Raw genomic sequence first — 5,672 nt, 5'->3', positions numbered from 1 at the left:
TTCACCCGAGGACATGTTCATTGATTTTAGAGAGAGACAGACAGAAATATTAATGTGAGAAACATCGATCAGCTGCCTCTCGTATGCACCCCGACCCCCGACTGAGGATTGAACCCACTACCTAGGTATATGTCCTAACTGGAAATTGAACCCACAACCTTTTTTGGTATATGCGTGATGCTCCAGCCAACTAAGCCACCCTGCCTGGGTAAGAATTTTTAAAATATGCAATACCCAACTACTTAGTCAGGGGCACTGACCTCTTTAAACCCTTAGGTTGTCAAATAAAAAAATGACAACAGCCAACACAACAATAGCCATCCAGTGTGAATGAATCAAAATTATGCCTATTTTTGGTCCCATCAGCAAAAAATAGTATATATTTTGTGGTGTGCTGTGGAATTTTAGTAGTTTATGTGTTCTATGAGATGAAAAAAAGGTTGAAAACCACTGGGTTAGAGCATAAATGTTTAGATTCTGATCTTCAAAACCAACAATGAAAACTCCGTGTGCTTGAAAGGAAACAGTAAAGCCCTAGTGAATGAAGGGTCTTCCCAAGCTCTCTGTGTAAACACTGTGGCGCCACTTGCTCTCTCACTTACCAGGAATCTACTAGGCAACCGCTGGGCCTGTGTACAGAAATAAAACACAAATATTTCACTACCTGCAACTGGTTGCCAAAGTAGAGTTTCTCTTTTCACTTTTATCTTTTACTCGCCCTCTAAAGAGACTGATTCCCTGCCCCATTGACAAATCCACAGGCAAATGGAGTAGATGAACACTGTGACACGGCCAGCAAATTCCCAAACAGAGACCTCTTGCAGGCAGACTGTGGGGAGTTTCTGAGCCAAAGCCCTTTGAAAGGTTTCTTTTGTCTCCCACAGTTCAAAGAGACCTTTAGAACTTCTTGTTTTTTTTTATCCTCACCCAAGGATATTTTCATTGGTCTTAGAGAGAGAGAGGGGGGAAGAGAGAGAAAACCATTGATGTGAGAGAGAAACATCTATCAGTTGCCTCTCATAAACACCCCAAAAGGGGATCAAACCCACAACCTAGGTAGGTGCCCTGATCCGGAATCAAACCCACAAATTTTTGATGTATGGGATGATGCTCCAACCAACTGAGCCACCCAGCCAGGGCTAGCGCTTGAGTTTCTTAAGTCATTCCCCCACCACATACAAGCACAGGCCCACAAATGTCCCGAGCAGAAGAAATGCAAGCAGGAAACAAACATGGGGAACATCTTGTGTTCAATAAGCATTTATTAAGTACTTCCCATGTGATTAATAAATAAAAATAAATAATAAGCATAAGTTTGGGCATGAGAGATAATAATATGGATTGATTTCATAAGAAGGAATATTGAGGTGAAGAGGTATCATTGACCCTGGCCCCCAGCCCAGTTTTCCCACCACCAAATGGAAAACCAAGGGAAAATTTATGAAAAACTTCAAATTCACTCACTAGTATTTACTTAGCACGTCCCAGGGCCTGTTCTAGGAGCTGTCCTATCCTTGAGAGAAAAGCAAGTGAGATACAGCCTTTGTCCTCCAAGGGTCCCCGGGTACCAGAGGACATGGAAAAGGGGTGGTGAGTTCTTTGTGGTGAGAGCTGCACTGTGAGTACTGGAAGCAGCGGGGGACAGAAGGAGTCCCTATGGCAGCAGTTCTTAAAGTGGGCTCTGTGGACTCTGGAGTCCCCAAGACACTCTCAGGGTGTCTGTCAGGTCAAAACTATTTTCATAATGATACCAAACACGGCTTGCCTCTTTCATCGTACTGATACTTACATTGATGGTGCAAACGCAGTGACGGGTATAAACTGCTGGTGCTTTGGCATGAATCAAAGCAGTGACACCAGACTGTACTAACAGTCACGGTGCTCTTCCTGCCACACACTTGCAGTAACAATAATAATAAAGCTAAGTAAGTTTCACTTAAGAGTGCCTTTGATGAAGCAATCAAATAATTTCATTAAATCTTGGTCCTTGGGTACACATCTTCTTAATACTCTTTGTGATGAAATGGGAAGTATGCATGTTAACACTTATGTACGTACTAAAGGAGTATGACAGATGTCTCCAGAAGGACTTGTGAGATTGATTTGTGAACTATGGCTTTTTTCATAGAACACTATATTTACTTGAAAGAACAATTGACAAACCATGGCCAACAAACTATCAAAATGAAGTGAGCCAGTCACTTCAAGGAATACCACTAAAAGTAGTTGTTGCCAATGATAATGCTGGAGCTTTCAGAAAAAAATCAGAAGTTTGGAAAACTTGTATCTGCCCTTAGAAGGTTGCCAGCTTTCCAACATTTAAGGATTTTCCTGGCGAGATTAGTGGTGATATTAACACATGTGATTTTAAAAATATTGTGGAATGAGTCAACATTGGGAAGATCTGCATAACTCAGTGAGCCAGTATTTTACAAATGACCAGTGCCTCAAGTTGCAAAATCATGCATGAGTAAAATGTCCACTCAAGGTGTTATACCATAGTGCAAACTGCTCATTAATGTAATGATTCTAAATTGCAGCTAATCTTTACAAACTTCCATGCATTGAGTTTTGGTGTAGTATCAAATACCTACAACTACCTGACAAAATTACTAAAATATCTCTCTTTTCCTATCTGGGTGAGGTTAGGTTTTCATCATACAATTCACCCAAAACAATGTATCAGAACTTATAGGAAAATCCAGCTGTTTTCTACCTAGTCAGACAGGAAAGAGATCTGTAAAAGCAAAACCATTCCTGGCCCAAGTGGCTTAGTCGGGTGGAGCGGGGTGGAGCGTCATTCTGGGAACCGAAAGGATTCGTTTGATTCCTGGTCAGAGCACATGTGTAGGTTGCAGATTTGATCCCCTGTCCAGGTGCATACAGGAGGCAACCAATTGGTGCTTCTCTCTTGCACCAATGTTTCCTCCTGCCTCTCTCTAAAAGCAGTGAAAAAATGTCCTCAGGTAAAGGTAAAAAAAAAAAATTTTAAGGATAAAACCATGACATTCTTCTCAGTAAATGTTTTATTTTGAAAACATAGTTGTGTTTTCATAAAAATGTCATTTACGTTACCATGCAGCAGCTTTATTTTTAAAATGAATTGTTTTCTATAATTTGTTTGAATTTTTAATATGGCAATTATCAATAAATATAATCCATATAAACTAGTTATCTGTGGGTCCCCATAATTTTTAAGAGTGGAAAGGGTCCAGAGAGCAAAATGTTTAAGAACCACTGCCCTAAGGGAATAATTTAAAGTGAGTTAAATGAAGCAGTCCCTCAACTACTTTTCCTCAACTAGAGGAGAAAGTTCTCTGAAAACATTTGCTAGTTTAAACATGAGCATTTAAAACAAACGCTGTATGTGGGGTTGAATACTTTTTTTTTTAAACTTTGTAACATGATCCAATCCTACTTTTTAAATTGAATTTATTAGTGACATTGGTTAATAAAGTTATATAGGTTTCAGGGGTGCAATTCCATAACACAACATCTGTGTATTATATTGTGTTCACCACCCCAAGTCAAATCTCCTCCCATCAATCACCATTTACCCCCCCCTTACCCTCTCCTCCCTCCCCCACCCCGCTTTACCTCTGGTAATTATCATACTGTGGTCTCTCTGTGAGGGGATGTTTGGTTTGTTTTTGTATAATCCCTTTACCTTTTTCAGCCAGTCCCCCACCCCTCCCCTGACAGTTGTCAGTCTGTTCTCTGTATCTGTGAGTCTGTTTCTATTTTGTTGGTTTATTTTGTTCATTAGATTATACATGTAAGTGAAATCATATGGTATTCATCTTTCTCTGACTGGCTTATTTCACTTAGCATAATACTCTCCAGGTCCATCCAGTGCTGTCGCAAAGGGTAAGATTTCCCTCTTTTTTACAGCCAAGTAGTATTTCATTGTGTAAATGTCCCAAAGCTTTTTTATCTACCCATCTAATAATGGATGTTTAGGCTGCTTCCAAATCTTGGCTATTGTAAATAATGCTGCAATGAACACAGGGGTGCATATATTCTTTTGAATTAGGGTTGCGGGACTCTTTGGATATATTCCCAGAAGTAGAGTCACTGGGTCATAAGGCAGTTCATTTTTACTTTTTTGAGGAAACTCCATCCTGCTTTCCACAGTGGCTGCACCAATCTGCATTCCCACCAACCGTGCATCAGGGTTCCCTTTTCTCCACCTCCTCATCAATACATGTTTATTTATTTACATATTTTTAAATTTTATTTATTTTCAGAGAGAGGGGAAGGGAGGGAGAAAGGAGAGAGACATTCATCAGTTGCCTCTCACATGCTCCCAACCGGGGACCTGGCCCACAACTCAGGCATGTGCCCTGACCAGGAATCAAACCCGCAACCTCACACTCTGCAGAATGATGCCTAACCAACTGAGCCACACTGGTCAGGGCTGTTTGTTGATTTATGGATGATGGCCATTCTGACAGGTGAGGTGATATCTCGTTGTGGTTTTAATTTGCATTTCTCTGATGATTAGTGACATTCAGGGATGTTGTTCTTATTTTATAACTAGTTCTTACCTCAAAAGTATGATATAATTCCAAAGCCTTCTGCTTGCTTGAGCTTATACCGAGGAAAAACAATCTTGCTGCCAAAGGAAAGAGTAGTCAAATTTTAGGCCTCTTGTGGCCAAATCAATCACTCCATGGCTTGCTTTTACCAACAAACTAATTGTTATAGTTGAGTTAAAATAAAAAATTATTCAATAACTTATCACAAGCATTATAAAGGGAAGGACAGGCAGTGCACGGATGAGGCTGGTTTTATGGATATGGCCTCAGGTCTTTCTTTTTAGTAGGACCAAAGCTGAGTTTCTATTCTTCTGGCTAACAGTCTGGGAAAATGGTAAGACCTGTCTTTCTTATTGAATGCTGTATCTCCAGCATCTTAGGCACTCAGTAAATACTGTGGAATGACTCTGCCTCCTAACTGGCAGGGCACTAAAGCAACTCAACATTTAAGAGACAGATATAGAGAGAGAACGCTTCCAAAGGATCAGAAAATTGCAGGAATATGTGGGAAAGAATGACCATTGTTGCAGTTTCTACTGCAACTTAACAAACCACCCCAAAACTTACTGCTTAAAGCAATTATTTTACTGCATCTCACAAACTATTGGCGTTGTCTAGACTCAAGCATTTGCGGCCTTTCATGCAGTTGCAGTCTCTAAGTGGCCTCCCTGCTTCCAGAGTCTATTAATACAGCAGAGTGATCCTTCCGAAACCTGTCATAGTATGTCCCTCCTCTACTTAGTTCAAGGTTCTCACAATGGCCTACAAGACCCACAGGATCTGAATTCTCCACTTTCTCCCCCATTACCTCTCTAACCTCCTGTGCCATTATTCACTCTCCCCTTGGCTTACTTCCCTTCAGTCACATTGCCCTCTTTGGCGTTCTTTGAACATGCAGCCTCTCTTCAGGGCCTTCGCACTTGCTGGCTAGTCTGCTTGCAAGGCTCTTGCCTGAGATCTCCACTTGACTCGGTCTCTTCATCCCGTTGTTCTGTTCAGTGCAACTGACTCATCTAGGTCTTCACTGACTCTCCCTCCACCCAACTCCCACCGTTTTGATGGCTAAATGTGGATGTTTTCCGTACTATAATAGGCTAGTTCAGAAAGTCCACGTGCATCGCCACACTGGACATT

This window comes from Desmodus rotundus, chromosome 3 (assembly GCF_022682495.2).
Source record: "Desmodus rotundus isolate HL8 chromosome 3, HLdesRot8A.1, whole genome shotgun sequence".
Taxonomy (NCBI): Eukaryota; Metazoa; Chordata; class Mammalia; order Chiroptera; family Phyllostomidae; genus Desmodus; species Desmodus rotundus.
The sequence above is the reverse complement of the archived record's forward strand: the minus strand, read 5'-3'. Positions refer to the sequence as shown.